Genomic DNA, 17,145 nt, shown 5'->3' with positions numbered 1-17,145 from the left:
CCAAAACTCTGAACCATTGACTTTGGCCTAGGCCTATTGAATTGAATTGCTGGTTGTAGTGAACTGAAACTATTTGCCCTACCGCTGAAACTATTTGTGCTGTTGTTTCTTATAACCTTGTCTTTTTACCCCTTTCTAAAGTAACTGAAGTGCCATTTTGCTTCCACTTCAGGGGAGCTGAACTTGTTTAGAAACTGATTGGTTGTATATTGTAGTATATTAGATTGTGATATTGAGCTGCTCTTGCTAGTGGAATGTTTTCCAACTGACTGTGTAAATAAATGTATATTCGTTTACCAAGAAACCTTGTGTAAGTGTTTACTTGAATCACTGTGATTGCTAGTCCTTTGTGGCACCTCTTGTACTGCTCACTTTACTCGTGAAATATGTCTGCCTGCTCAGCCACTGCTACCACATTACTGTGTAGTACAGGCTTGTTCCAAAGGTGAAATTGTACTGACACTTGTAGTCTTAATTGTGTGTAGTGTTCCCAAAGGGTACTGAATGTGATTCTGCCTAACAGCCGCCTCCTCTTTGCAATAGGGTAGTAGACAGACTACCAGTGATTCCAGCTGCCACAGACTGCAAGCACCTCAGCAAGCAGCTCCACAGCCACTCCGCAGCAGAAATGAGTATTAGAAGTGTTTCTCAGCTGCCTTCTCTTTGCAATAGGGTAGTAGACAGACTACCAGTGATTCCAGCTGCCACAGACTGCGAGCACCTCAGCGAGCGATAATCAGAGAGTGACTAGGTGTAATAAAGATTACTAGTAACTGATCAGATCATTATGCCCAGGTTCTCTCTTTCTAGTCCTAGTCTTTAACACATGAATGAAACCAAAGCCCTAGTTGATTGCCACACGTACTCCAAAAACAAAACAGACCAGTGAATGATGCAACATGCAGTGACTTTATTTAGTAGAGGCAAGCACCCTTAAGAAAAAGCCACCTGAATGACACCAGCAGCAAAGTCATTATCGGGCTCAAGTGCAGTTGGTAATATCTCATTAAAGTCCTGGTGCCACTATTATTGCAGCCCTACAAATTACCATAAGTGAAGCCCCTTCTGCCTTAGTGCAGGAAGCTGACAGTCCAGGATGTGTTTGGGGGAGGAGTGCCTGTAAGGTAGGAACCCAAAAAGATGGCATCCTTCAGCCAGTGACTGATGGAGATGGAGGAAGCTTTGTAACCCCTTCTACCGCCCACCTCCCTCTCGTCCAAAAGAGGCAAACAGGCTGTATGAGGAGTTGAAGGCAGCTGGGCAGTATTGATGGAATAAAAGGTCAGACCAGACATTTGACATGGCCCAGAGTTCTCCACAGGGAGATCCACAGGGAGACAAATGAAAAGTGGATCCAACCTTGGAAGGATGTAAGTAAGGGTCACACTAGAGGATGAGTGCCTTGGGAGTGAAGTTATGGTTGGGTTAGTTAGAGGTAGGGCCCCCAATTCAACAATTCTTTGAGCTGAAGAGATGGTCACTAGGAAAATGGTCTTTGAGATCAACTACCTAAGGGCTGTAGAAACAGCAGCTCAAATGGAGGACCCTGGAGGTCTTCAAACACTCAGGGGCCATCCTAAGGGGGTGTCAGAGTTTTCACTTTAGGGTGAGAAATGGCACAGCTATTTAGGAGCGTGAAAATAATATTGTCTGCCATGGATCGAGGAACTATAGGTCCACACCAAGAGAAAAAGTTCCACCAATGTCGAGCATAAGCGCATAAGTCAATGTCGGGTGTGCCTCATAGAGAAGGCCTGCTTCTCAATAGCGAAACCATTCAACTCCAATTATTTAATGGTTCTGAGGACCCCTGAGAAGAAAAATACATGAGGCTGGAAAGATAGTGAGAAGGAGAGGCTGACAACTGTGGAAGCAGACTGAACCAGTATCTTCTGGGTCTGTAGAGGGCCATTCTGATCACCATTGCATTGCTCTCCTTGTTTCATAGGAGGCCCCTGGTAAGATATGGAATTGGCATAAAGGCATAGAGAAGGACCCTTAACCATCAAGATGAGAGGGCACCTGTCTTCAAACCCCCGTCTCTTGGAACTTCATGCAGTAAAGGGACACTTCTGCATTGGCCACTGTTGCAAACATGTTTAAGAATGGCTCTGAAATTCCTTTGCAATCCTTTGGAATGATGTTGAGGAGATGGACAGGTTCTGCGATGAAGTGAACACTCTGCTGGGCAACTCCACTAGAGTATTATGACACCCCTGATGTGGGAGGCCTCCAAGGAATGGCGAGTTCTGTTCTGGACACGCCCCAAGGTCAAGGTGAAGTCAATTTCACCTTGACCTGCGAGTTTGAGTTGAGGGAGCCCATGCCCTCCTGTCATTGACATATGGAACTGTTGTGGTATTATTCTTCATGATTAACACTGGCTTGTCCATAATCTAGAGTTTGAAACCTAGAACGGCATTCCTGATCACCTCTAGTTCTCTACAATGTGAAGATCTGAGAGATACCTGGGAAGCACAAAGATCTGCCCAGTCATGGCCATGGTGAAGATACCCCAACCCTGATCATTTGCATCAGTGTTGACAAGAACAAGGTTGGGGGGACTACGGGAAAACCCATCAGCAGATTCTCTGGGTGTTGCGAGTTTAAGTCCTGTATAATACGAGAGCCCAAAGGAATCTGGAGCTTGTAAGTCCCTGATAATGGAGTCCAGTGCTAGCAGATGTGAAAAAGCATTAGTGATGAACACTGCCACTGCGATGAAACTCTGTACCATCAGCCACCTTCAATACATTGCACTCTGAAGCTGAGACAGGTTTGTTACCTCTTGTATGATCTGAATGATCAAGTTCTGAGGGTGAAACCCTCGGCTGGGTTAGTTAGAATTTCTGACCCAATGAACTGGAGATCCTGAGAAAGGGTCAGATGAGATGTCCTAATGTTGATAAGGAACCCATGGGAGGTTAATTAGCTGGGAGTTCTGGACACACTACCATCAATTCTTTCTGGCGTGGGGCCCAGGATCAATAGGTTGTCTAATTATGGAAAGATGTGTACACTCTGTTAGTGGAGTCTCCCATCAGCATATTCAGAATCCTGGGGAATACTCTTAGTGCTGATATTAAGTCAAAGGGGAGGACGATAAAGTGGGAATCCTTGCCCCCTATGCAAAACCTCACATATTTCTGGTGGGCCTGTTTGATCAGCTATGTACATATGCATCACGGATGCCCACTGATGCAAGCCAGTGCCCAGTGGAGCCGAAGGAAAGGAAAGGATTCAGTGAAGGGTTTCCATCCTCAATGTGAGAACAATCAAGTTGACTTCTCTGGGGTTGAGGACAGAACACAAACGTCTGCATGGCTTGTGCACCAGAAACACAATAGTCTCCATCCATCTTCCTCTCTCTTGTCCTCCTTCTTTGTCTTATCAAGGGATGTAGGTGTTCCCCGTACCTCACTTGAGGGCCAGAGAGTAGATTTCGATAACATAACCAGAACCCCTTCTTAAAGACCCCAGAAGCCACGTATCGGATGTGGAATTGGAACATTGGGAGTAAATTTGGTCCAGTCTGCCTCTCACTGGTCTTGGGGGAAGGGAAACAGACCAGTCAAGAGCAAGCCGTATTGGAATATGGAGGCTCTTGATTTTGCAGCATGGGCCCAGTCCTCACGCTAAAAAGGTGTCATCCAGTTACAGTTACTTGAAGAAGTAGCCTATTATATGTAGGGTCCGTTGTTTTCTATTTTACAGGTTTGGCTCCTGCATAGGGTTCCTGCAGGTTTCTTTTTCTAGTGGACCTTCTCCGCCAGATGCTTAATTAACAATTTTGCCACATCAAAATGAAGCTGACAAAAGCTGCATTTAAGAGGAATTCAGCCTTCCTATGCTTAATGTGAAATAAGGATGTCCGTGATTTCACAGAATCCACTTCACCTAAAGGTGAAATCTTTGATTTATTTTTCATTATGCGGGGGAAACACCCCACCCCTTCCCCCTACCTCATCCTACCCCCTTACCCCACCCCATCTGTGTTTGAAAATGTACCCACTTACCTAAACAATTCCAATAATATGTTTTACAAGATTTCTGATTAGGTGAAAAAGGTTTCGGTGAAATCTTCGGTATCGGCACAATAACCCTGTGAAATCCACAACTCTTTCCATACGGGTATATTGTGCACAAAAATCACCCATGAATGGCTGGGAAGTGAAAAAAGCATAGATAGAAACCTGTAGGCATAGGTGGTGCCCCTCATAGGTCTTCCTCTGGGTACTGTCAATGTTTTTGTCCACTGCTGCCTAGTCAGGGACCACAACCGGACTCCGTATCAGTCTCGAAACAAGTGAATCTACTTCCAGAGAGGTCGGCAAGGACAGATTATCTCCTCAAAGAAGGGAAACGTTTCCAATGAATCGCGGCTGGGAGACTCTATCAGGCTCCTTCCACACACCCTCCAGTTCTTGTCCCAAATGTCTGGTATGAGGGACAAGCCCTTCTTTACTGTCCTTTAAAAATGATGTACTTTAGGCTTGCCAATGGGATTAGGTCACAAGATCCAGGACCTGTCCATCTGTTGTCTTGACCAGATATTTGCACTTGGGCTCCTCGACTGCACCCCTGTCTGGGGATAAGAAGAATGAGGAAGAAGCTGTAAAGCCTGGTGACAAAGAGGGTAAGGAAGGAGAGTCTCTGGGGCCCCTTCTCCTGGCTCTCCCCTGTGACCCTTCTCTTCCAACATAGTATCTGATGAGGGTTTTGGATCTATCACAAGTGCTGTGCCTAGCTCTCTTTCCTCCCCTTTTACATGAGGGAAAGGTGAAGGAATCAGATGAATGAATGGCATGGTTCATTTTCTGGGTCTGTTTTGGCATGTCAATCTCTCGACATGCAAAATAATCCACCATTCCACTAACGGGGCTTCCAAGCCAATTATAAATGTACTGCTACCAGCCATGCTTACATCGAAAATCTGTGGCTATGTGCTACTGGCCAATCCACTCCTTGACACTTCCTGATGGGACAGGAAGGAATCCAGGTCACTGAGGAAAAGGGGGTAGGGGACCCATTCAACTCTCCTGTTACCATGGAGTGGGAGAGCCACCCTTTGAGATCCCTCACAAGTGTGTGCTGCCTCTGGGCTGCATTGGTATAGGATGGGGGAGTCAGGTATTTCTCCCAACATGAGAAAAAAGCCTGCCACACTTATTTTTGTTTTTGGTCTCCAACCTACATTCCAGCTCCATAGCAGGAATGACGAAGGAGGGGGTGACTTCTCCCTGAACGCTGGACATCACACCTCAACTCACCCCAATGTAGGTTATTGTGTACATCTAGGAAAAACAGATCTGCGTATGTCCGTGGAGACAGCCGCCCATGGTTTAGCTCGAGGGCATTTGGTGAGGGGTTCTGCTCTACTTACACAGGAACGTATTCTTTATGGCTTACACCAGGATCCAAGTGCAGCAGATCCCCCAGTTTTTCTGTGTGTTTTGATGTGTGGGGAGACAAGCTCAACAGGCTCCCCATTTAAGGGACAACTAAAGGACAGAAGCAAGAACAGGAGGATCAAAGGTTGGGCCTCCCCTTTTTAAACCCATATGGCATTTGGGGAGTAGTGTGCCACATTTATATTTTTAAAAGATGGTACTTGGTAGATAGTCTGGGGAAGGCAGATTGCCTGTTAGGGGGAATTCTCAAGAATGGCTAATTTCCCTTACCCACTGAGTCCCTCAGCAGCTTTGCTGGATTTCTAGGATTTATTTTTTCACCTGGTAAGAGTGTTAGCCCTTTTGTCCCACTCTTATATGTGTTTTGCTGTGTATTTTTAACATTTTTGTGTTCATAGACTGTGGAGCCTCACCTACTCCCCAGGCATCATCTTTTCACTGTGTGTTACACAGAACCTTCAGTGCAGTGACACATGTTTGTCTTTTAGACTTCCCAACTCAGACTCCATTTTCTGGGACTGACTACTGTCTCCCAAAACATGTAAAGTGGCCATTGACTTTATTAGCCTTTTTATATCCACAGACACAGTACAAACCATCTTACATGAGTACTGGAAAGGGTTAATACTTATCCCTTTTTGTCTGTTTCTCTTGGAGTATTGTTTTGTGCCCTTTTCATCAAGACTTTGGCTGGTGGCAGTGGTAACTACCCTATTTTTCCTACCGCGGTTATCTTAAATTACCTTGGTATTGTTTTAGGCTATCTTGGTAGCCTCTAACTTAAACCCGCTAGACCATATACATTTTTATACGGTTCCAGCTGGGTTTATTCGCCATTTCTTTTTGAAAATGTCTTTCTCGTGTTTTTCTCTGCGCGCCAAACCAGGTTTGGTTCCTTTGTTCACCGTCTCTTAGCGGGCTTCTACACAGATGCCCTCCTTAGGTGCCTGAAAGTCTGGGTAGGCAGGATGTGAGGGAGGGGTTTTAGGACCCCTGCCATGGGTTCCCTTGCTGTGTGATTGACAGCCAGGATGTGTGAATGGGGGGAAACTGCATAAAAAGCAGGTCTCTGGATCTGGAAAGGCAGAGTAGCCACTGGAACGAAAGAACTGACGAAGAGCTGACAGAAGAGGACCCCTACCACAACTGAACTGCCCGGGGAGCCCTGCTGCAGGTCTGAATCCTCGAACTCCAATGACAGAGAAGATCCTCCTAGAATCTTCTTCCCCTGAGCTGGTGGGACCAACCAGATTGCCCAAACTACAAGCCAGGACTCCCTCCTCTGGTCGAATTTGCTGTACAGACCTACAGTGGGCCGGATAGCCAGGAAGGTCGGACCCTGCTTGGGTTTTAAGGAGCGCACCTTTTATTCATTGCTTTGCTCTGCTGCTGGTTTCTTCCCTGGGCAGTGCAGGACCCTCCAGTCTTCCTACTTCATGTCAGCCCAACAGTCGCTTCAGGAATCGTGAGCCTGCCTCAGCTACAGCTTCTTCTCCATTTAAAGCTACTGTGCAAATCTGGTTGTTCGTTTCGTCTGGTGAAGGTGTGTGAAACCTTTCGGCAATCCGAGGGCTTGTCCTTCTCTACTCTTTAAACTAACTTTTCTGCTAACCAACTTTGTCTGGAACTCTTGGCAAAGACTTAACCGCAAACTACCCTGAACTGTGTGATCTTCAGCAAAAGACTTTTGTTCTATTGACTTTGGCCCTCAGCCTATTTGATTTGATTCCATCACTGTAGTTCCTCTTTCTAGATTGCCATGCTTACTTACCTGTTGGCACTGCTCAAATTCTGCCCAACTTTGTCTTTCCCTCCCTTTTTAATTTCTAGAGTGCCATTTTGCCCCCACTTCCTTTTGTGAGCTGAACTTGTCTGGAAACTATTGGGAGTGGTAGGGTGTATTAAGAGTGTGATTTTCTGAACTGCTTTACTTTAGTGAAATGTTATTCAACTGATGTGTAAATAAATGTATATTCTTTTACTCAGAAACCTTGAGTGAGTGTTTGTTTGAATCATAGTAATTGCTGTCCTTTGTGTAACTATTGATACTGCTCACTTGCTCTTGAGATAAGTCTGGCTGCTCAGCCATCGCTACCACTTTTACTGTGTAGTAAAGGCTTGTACCAAAGGTGAATTTGTACTGCCACTTGTAGTCTTAATTGTGTGTGTTGTTCCCAAAGGGTACTGCAAATAAGTCTGCCTAACATTGCCTTTGCGCATTTAGGATTGGAACAAGAAAGAGAGGACGTGGAAGTAATGACTTCCATGTAAAAATAAATGGCTGCTGCCTTTCAGAACTTGCCCCATGTCATCAATAGCAATGTGATGGAGAATTCTAGGCTCAGTGAATAGCTTGCAACAATTTAATGGGCACCATAATAGTGGATTTGGAGTCCCTTCTTTGTGCCCATGCCCATATGACACCATTGTCAGTAATACATACCACCTGGGAGAACATTTGAAAACAAATAAACTTTGTCACCACCAAAATGAATGTGGGGCATTTCGTATTGTGTACAGGAAAAATACTTGCAAGCCAAGGAACATGCTGCTGGAACAGGTGATGGACCCCGATGGGATAACCACGGTGTGCCCATTGAAATTAAAGTGTATGGAACAATGGATACCACAAGTCTGAAGACAATAGGAGGGTACATTATGCAACAGAAAACCTACAGCTGACCACACATACGTAATGTGGAGGCATGTGTACTGTTGCTGAGGCCCATTTCGTTGTCATAAGTCAATATTCATGTCTCACAAACCTCTTGTTCACGTTTTCAGAAAACCAGCCCCATCCAGATGACTTTGTTGACATGTAATCTTGGAAGGATGCAAAGATGACAACACAATAGTGAGAGGAGACGTCACAGATACTTAAGTGTACGTAGTTGTCCTACACTTCATAGATGAGTTAGCATAATATGCAGTTATGATGGAGACCAGAATATATGAATTGAGGATCGGAAGCAGCAGATTTCTGCAGTGTAAGCAAGCACAGTGTGGCTTTCAAAACACATAGAACCCTGTAGAGTACAAGAATAAGAATATACCCTCCTCACTATGAGCGTGGCTGTGGATGCAGATGAAAGAACATTCATTAAGTAGAAAAAGTGACAGTTGCTCAGGTGGCAGCTGAATTACAGTCATACATTTCTCTTCAGGTGGTCTGGCTGAACTTATTCACAAGAATCTCAAATCACCAATTTTTGATTCAATCAGATCGAACTCCGGGCAAACATTTACATTTCTTTTCTCCAAAGGTCAACCATGTATTTATATTGTATTTGTATTTTGGTATTTATAGCGCGCACAAAACAGAATTAACCGTAAAACGGCGCAGATGACAACCAAGTTGATAGAAGGTAAGGATGAATCCAGACCCCCAGAATACAAGGGCCATCTACCTGAACAAAAAGGTCTTCAGTGCTCTGCAAAACCATATGGATTGAAGGGGACATGTAGTGGGTACTACTGATTACTACTTTTCAGTCCAAGGCAGGTTTCTGAAAGGCTGCAAGACTCTGCTTTCAGCAGGATCATGACATTTGCAGGAAGATTAAATAAAATAGAGTACAGGTTGTCAGGGTAGGGCTATTGCTCTTGGATCCCAACCATGGGGGTGCACGAGTGAGGGAGGATCACCTGGGTAGGGGAATTCGGGGTTGTCTTTGTGGGAATACCCCAAGTGAGATGTGGTATTCTGATGGGGCAATAGAAAAGAAGGGGGAAGTCCCAGATGCCATCATGGGATACTTTGATTTCTGTCACCCTATTCGAGGTGTCATTTTCCCTAATTCCAATCCAGTCATCCCTGACCCAAGGGGGAGGAAAGAAAGAGTCAATTGCCCAAGGTGGGGATGGAAGATAAACCAGCTAAAGCTAAAACAAAGACAGAAGTCTGATATTAATATCTATTAATCCTCTACCAATCTAGATCTAGATGGGTGTTAGTCTTAGCAGTGCACAGTGGTGACGCGAGTGGTTGCTTACCTTAACATAACTAGTGAATTTCTGTGGGTTTTTCGATTTTACTTGTAACCACAACGTCCCTTTAACAACGTTTTTTCAATTAATTTGATAGGTTTTTATTCGTGCAACTTAACCATACAGTCCCTTTAACAAAGTTCTTTCACTGAATTTCATGGGTTTTTATTAGTGCAACTTAACCATAACATAGTTTTTTCACTGAATTTTGTAGGTTTTTATTGGTGCAACTTAACCATAATGTCCCTTTAACAAAGTTCTTTCACTGAATTTCATGGGTTTTTATTGGTGCAACTTAACCATAACGACCCTTTAACAATGGTTTTCCCTGAATTTAAGGGGGTTTTAACGGGATACCCTTAACGTTTCTTACATCATACTGACCCCGCCCTGCCCCCATCATGAGAGCCGCAGAGTCTGCGGACTTCGGATAGCATTCACACTGCCCAAAAGCACAGGGGGTACCTTACAGTGTTGTATCCTGCAACGGACAAAGACATGTACATGAAACAACAATAGATAGCTGTACTACATTCAAAAATAGATATGTATAGGAAATCTGTACTTCAAAAACCACAAGTATGTTTTCGTGTAGTGCACAATTTAATGGAATGTTCAAGCACAAAGATTAACTGTACACTTCACAGTATCACCTCAGTGCAACCTTGCTTACAGACTGACACCTGGCACTTATTTTGGAAGAAGCTCTTAGAAAATAGTAAGTACACTGTATTTCATTCTGTGTTATTACCATTTGTTATGCATACATAACTTATAAGAAATGGCATTATTGTTTTTTAACCGAAATGGCAAGCACACTGGAATGGTTGGAGGAATATTTCTCCAAAGACAAAATCACTGAAGAAAACATCTGTAATGGTATACAATACATTTTTCAAAACAAACCAGTAATGTAATTTTTTCAAAAATAATGATAACATGCTTTTCTTTTTAATAGTATATAGTTGTGATGATGAAACCAGGGCCCAAGTCCATTTGAGTGAACCTGAAGATGTGCACAGACAGCCCCTAACCCCAAATGTACATAATGAACTGATGAAGTTATCATCAAAAATGGATGAACTGATTAATAATTTCATGCAGTTGATGACATTTGTGAAAAATCATATCAAGGAAAATGTTCAATATCCCTGCCCGGCTTGTACCCATTCATGTTGTCCCAACCAATCATCCCCATCAAATACCCTGAATGAAAGATGCTATGATGAAACCTCAATCCCTTACTCCACTCATTAACATGCTATAAAAAATCTAAATTCTCCCGTTTATGTTTCCCATTACGTTTCCCCATCTCGTTGATAATTGAATGTATGTTTTTTTCAATAAATATGTGTGTGTACAGTCTTGCTGCATGCCAAAATGGAGGTGCCCCAAGACACTGCACCTGTCTGGACATGTCCGCTCTCATGTGGAGTACTTTTAATTAGTCCAGGAACTCCGCTCCTGTCCTGCGGACCCTGGCACACATGCGCGCCTCCTCTCACTGTGCCCCAAACACTGCGCCTGTCTGGAAATGTCTGCTCACACGTGGCACACTTTTAATTAGTTCGGGGACTCCACGCGTGTTCTGAAGACACTGGCATGCATGCACATATCATCTCACTGTGCCACTGGACACCGCGCCTGTCCAGACATACCTGCTCACAGGTGTCACACTTTTAATTAGTTCAGGGACACAGCCCCTGTTCTGCAGACACTAACCTGCATGCATACATAGTCTACCGCCCAATAGGTGTCATCATGTGACTGCACCTGTGCGGGGCAACAGAAGTATTCGCGGACGGTGCCCGTACCCACCAGACAGTTTAAAACTGCATTTCTGGCCAATCTAGGGTGTTTGAAGCTGAAACTTTACTTTACCCTTGCAGAGCTCCTAGACCGTTTCTTAGTTGATCTGGCAACTTTTATACAACTTTCTAAGCCCCATTTTTTGACTCAGACAGTCGTGCGGTCCGCGGACAGCCCTTCTGAAGCGACCCTCCCATTACTGTTCCTCATTCTCAATCTGGCTGTCCAGGAGAGAGCAACTGTTGGTTTTCTGTGCAGATTTTTGCAGAAAATGTATTGGAGACAGAATGGCATCTCCTATGGCCCCTGCAGCTCCCCAACCACCACCACCATCTGGACGGCCTGGAGAGGGGAACCGGCATGGTGATACAGAGGAGGATCAAGAGGAAGATGAATATGAGGTACTGGAAGATCCTTTCTCAAGCTCCCATCATGAGTCCTGGGTGTGGCAGCTGTTTACCACCGTTCGGGATGTACCAAAGGCTCAGGCAGGCATGGTTTAATCTATTAAGTGCAAGGTTGTACTCAGTCACGGAAAACCAAACCTATACTCCTACAGTTCCACCACCATGTGGTGCCACAAGTCGAATCACAAGGGAGCAGTGAGAAAGGTGGTACCTTTTGAATGGACGAGTAGGCTGACACACTCTACCTCTTCCTCATCATCTGCTCCTGTCACCACAAAGGGCACTCTTGTGGGCAGGCCAGTGGAAGCCTCGCAGGCCATACATAACACTGTCAACCCTTACCTTTTGAGGGTGACCGTACTGTGTATGTACTGTGACACACCGCACTGTAGGGGGGAGCAGTTTTGGAGTGCTTTCGAGGCTGCAGTCGAGGAGCACGAGAAACACTGTCCTCTACCTGATTAAGGCCCACTCAACAGCCTTCTCACTCCACCTTCCCCTTTGTCCCTGTGGTTGGTGCCCCTTCCCTCTCTTCCCTCCTCTCACTTATCTTGCCTATCCTGCAAAAAAAGCCAAAAATAATATAAAACACAAAAAACAAAAAAATGGTTCCTTTAAGAGCTTTCTTTCACAGCTGAAAAATAGAACTAACAAAAAAGTTACAGGACAGCGCAGTAGTCTTCAGACATCTGAAAAATGTGTATGGTGGTGGCATCAAAAACAGTTAACTCTTTTACATGGGAAAGTGGTGGCTCTGAAAAGTACCTTTTTTGTATTTTTATTTTTATAATTCTTTTCAATTTTTAAAGTAAACTAAAGAACATTCTACGAAACTGAACTATTTCTTTAAACTTGCAAAAAAAATAGGCATTTTGTTTTCCCGGTGCTCCCATGTATAAATGCTTTGTATATTTACAAAATCTGCTCCAAAGCATTCTGAATGTTTTGCAGAAAAATATGATTACCTGCATCTTGTAAGATGTACTACATCTCTGCAGAAAATGTTGGCAATGCCATGCCACCATCTCCCAAAAATGCACACAAAGCCTTGTTGACATTGCGCCTCACCTTCTCCATTTGTGGTCCAAGTGAACCGGAGTGCATCCACATCTCTCTGGGCAATGCGAGAAAAATTCAGTCTTGAATTGAGGAACATTTCCTTCAATTTTCCAAATGTCTCCTTCATTGCAAACTGCAATGGAGTTACAGTCACATACCCTAAACTGTTCTCTCCACAATGAACAATGATAATGTCTGGATGTTTCCAGTTGACCATATTTACACAAAATGGGAGCAAGTTCACCCACTACATGCCGCTCACGCCACACCATTCCACATGAAAATCATCAAATGCAAGATTTTCAGCCACTCCACAGTGCTCAGCATACACCTTCAGCCAATGGATCCACTAGTCCCTCAAAATCCATGCACTCTGCCTCCCAAAAGACATAGCCATAGCCATCTACAATCCTCTCAGCAAACACAACTTCTGCCAGACTCTCTCCTAGTATACCGCACCCAGGAAACCTGATTGGCTTATCCCCTGGGCTGCACAGTCCCATTTCCATGCCTGGCATCCTCAAAAGACCTGGATGTGGCAGCACCGTCCAGGAACTACTGCAGTGTATACGGAAAGAAACCCAATTCAACGGGGTGGTGAGGTTTATACTTCCTTTAAAAAAATTGGGTATAATGGTGGCTCTTAAAACAACCTTTTTTGGGGGGGTTTTTCATTTTTTTCTTCCTATAACTACTTAGAAATCTTTTCAGATGCACACTACATAATTTTTACAGGAACTTTATGTTTTGGAGAATGATTTAATTTCCAAAATCAATGGAAGTCATGCCATCACTCACTAAATTGTGTGCACCATCCGGCAAAATGTTCTCATTTGCAAAAGATGTAATCCCAACACCATTCAAAAATGTACATACCCCTTTGTTTACAAATAGCACCTTCTTGCTTCTTGTTGAGGACAAAACACATTGGTGCATTTCCATACTGCCCTAGGATGTATGTGTGGAAAGATAATCGTTCCACGTGGAAATAGTTCCATTAATGCTTGCAGCATATCTTTCAATGCAATCTACAAAGATATTGCATTAATGCAGCCAAAACTATGTCCTCCACAGTGAAAATGAGACATGCTTTTGTAATATGCAAATAAACTCTCCCAGTTTTGGCCAGCACACCATACTATGAAACCTCTAATCCTTCCAATCCAATGTTACCAGAAATGCCACACATTTCTGTGTACCTTTTCAGATTAAGTATCCAAGAAACTCCCACCATCCACACAGTAAGCCTTCTCTTAGCAACAAACACAGCCATCTTCCCTACACACAGCAATGTTAACAACTGCTAACCTCTCTTCCTATAAACCACAACCAGAACATCTCATTGGCGAATCCCCAGAGTCTCCTTTCCCTGCCACCCATCTTTAAAAGATGGATGTGGCATGCCCTGTCCACGGACTACCACGCTGTCCGTGGCCCCCGTAACACAGAGCAGCCCTTCTTTCCTTTCCACTTTCATCTTTGCAGCACTCCCTCATTGACTACTTTTAAGCAGTCACACACTCATCCACAAATCACATCCAAAAACTCTACATCTAACTCTGTCATCTTAGTTCAACACTTCAGATTTACTGTTGAACTCTCAGAGTACATGTCTTCTGTTACTCACAAGCACCTGCATCAAAACGACTAGAACAAGCTCCAAGATTTCTATTTGCAGATTCAACCACATCTGCATCAATCAAGACAAAGTACAGGTATGCTTATATTTTTATTCCCAACTCCTTTACAAATGCATCTAAACAGGGTTCCTGACACTTACCCTGCATTAACCAACTCAATAATCATAAGGTCATTTGTTCCATCTCCTAACATCAAGTGGCAGTTACTTACAATGCTGTCTGGTTACAATGTTTTGTTTTAATGAGCATTTTCATATCAGTTCAGAAATACATATTTACAAATTCCAGCAGCACTGTAGTTGTCTTTATTGTGAAAGAAAATAAAACCACATTTAAACATTTCTACAGCATGTTTAAATGACAGATCCTGTGTGAAAGTTCAATATTTTGACAGTACATGCATACTAGCCAATATGACCCATTATATTCGACCAAGTGTTATTTTTTTCTTTCATTCTGTCACTCTTAATAACACTTCTCCACTAACAAAGTTACACTAAAACTCTCACAACCCAAAGTCAAAATGAAAACTGCATGTATGTTACTAAAGCATGGCATCTACATGGAATGAAAAATGGCAAAATGCAATGTGTTTAAAAATATTTATTTCAGCACCATTCGAAATGCACCATTCGAAGTACAACTAATAAATGCATGTATACATTTACAACAGTGCTGTGTGTAATTTTTTAAATAATACATGAAAGAAAATGGAACCGATTTGTGCACAATTTTGAAATAACACTCAGTGTATTCAGTTTGATTAACTGTGACGCACATGCATACTTGCTAACATTCCCCTTTCTAATCTGTACCTGCTTATTGGCTCCTACGTTTTTGTCTGCATTCTGGAACTTGTAGTGCACCTTTTCTAATGCAAAAAGTGCAACCACAACTCCCACAATACAAAGAAGAGAACCATAATTTAATAAGCAACTACACATTGCAATGCATCACATTAGTAAGCATGCATGTACTGACAACATAGTAAACTTTCACAAAAATGCCACTTATAAGTGTTCTACAAATATTTGCCATCTCTACTTTTTTAATGAAAAAATCACACACAGTGCTGCTATAAATCCACAAACCATTTTTCAACTTTCATGTATACGCTGCCAAAAAAGACAGCTTTTTAAATGCTCAGCATTTTCCATTTTACATTGTATATAAATGTCACACTTTTTGTGTTGCTGCAGCCTCGTTAGGCATATTTATCGTGGGACCAACTGCCCCATTAGCAACTGTGCCAGTACTCCCTTGTCCCCATTCCCGTAGAGTCCTATGGGACTCCACTGGAATGGGGCCTAACATTTTCCAGCACCTGACTTTCCAGGCCAACAGGACTTGTAATGTCCTTGTGGCACCGGGAAGCTAGGTGCCAAAAAAGTATTAGGAATCTGGTCGCAAGCCATCTGCAGCACTGGCAGGGTTACCACAGTATTCGTAATGAGGCCCAATGTTATTAACTCTTCTTTCCAGCAATTTCTCCTACATTCATAAATAATGTCTTCTTGTACTAAAATTACTTCAGCATCACCTAAGACAACAACCTGAAGAAAACTATTCTTCACATCCTACAAAGTAAGTGCATTACTCCAGTAGTATTCTTTCTGTTACTCGTACAGTATAGATTAGCTGCATAGTAGCCTACAAAATTCCTTTCAAATCAACATTTATTTTGCTCTTGCTCACTACACCTCAATATATACACTCTTTCTATTCTCACCTAAACACCATTATTATAACACCCACTATTATCCTGAAACATTGTAATGTCCTAACTTATTCGTTCACACTACCACTCTCTTGTACACTAACCCAAGCCCTTCACACATCTACACACACATCTACTCTCACAACCTCCTCAACCACAACTATCAACCCATTACACAATCATACAGCCCTGATGTTGAAACACATTGGAATATGCAGGCCAGTTCAAACATTGATTTCCGCAATAAGGCCTTGTGAAGGAACACAAATGTGCCTAGTTCAACTTTCCCAAAATGGACAGGCGCTCAAGTGAAGGAAAATGTGCCTAAGAACTGAAAACTGCTGGATATGCCCAATACATTGCAAAAGACAGTTGTGACTGAAAATGCTGTTTTCATAAAATATGAAAAGATACTATTTCAGTTAAGGAACCAGATAGCAGCATGTCACATTGACTTCAATGCAGCACAAGACTGTGATCAAGTAATCTAAAGTGAAGTAGTGAAGTCAAGCACTTTGCATTTGTCACAAATAAAACTTTTCAACATTCAAAATGACATCATTTAAAATGTGAGGCCTACTTGCTGTAAAAGTGAACACTAGTTTCCTATGTTAAGTGTGGCCTATGTGTGAATAATACTGAAATGGAGACTCATATCTTTTTAATTGTTGTATTAAAGAAAGATTTCATTCCTGGACAGCAGGCCCAGATGCAATTATATAACAAAATTGGTTATTTATAACACGCTTAATACCGGAGAGGTTTCTAAGCGCGGACCCAGGATTTGAACCTGTGTTGCTCTGAATCGTCTTGCTTCCAAGACGAGTTTGTTGCCATTGAGCTATACATCATTTCAATTTAAAATGCTATTCTGTTTGAATTATCTATGTAGATTGTATTCGCCACTGAATTGAAAGTATGTGCCTCTGAAAATTTGACCTCAACCTATGGCTGAGTCCCACCAGGAAATCAGGTCTGTGTCTGTTAAATATTAGGAAATACATCTTTTGAGATCCAAGCCATGGAGGGGGTTAGATAAGGAAAAGTAAGGCCTGACCTCTTTCCCCATAAACTGAGCATTAGTTGCAAACAGAGGCCTTTGAAGACGCTTAGGA

This window comes from Ambystoma mexicanum, chromosome 4p (assembly GCF_040938575.1).
Source record: "Ambystoma mexicanum isolate Mex_15411 chromosome 4p, UKY_AmexF1_1, whole genome shotgun sequence".
NCBI classification, from domain to species: domain Eukaryota; kingdom Metazoa; phylum Chordata; class Amphibia; order Caudata; family Ambystomatidae; genus Ambystoma; species Ambystoma mexicanum.
This window is presented reverse-complemented; position numbering follows the sequence as displayed.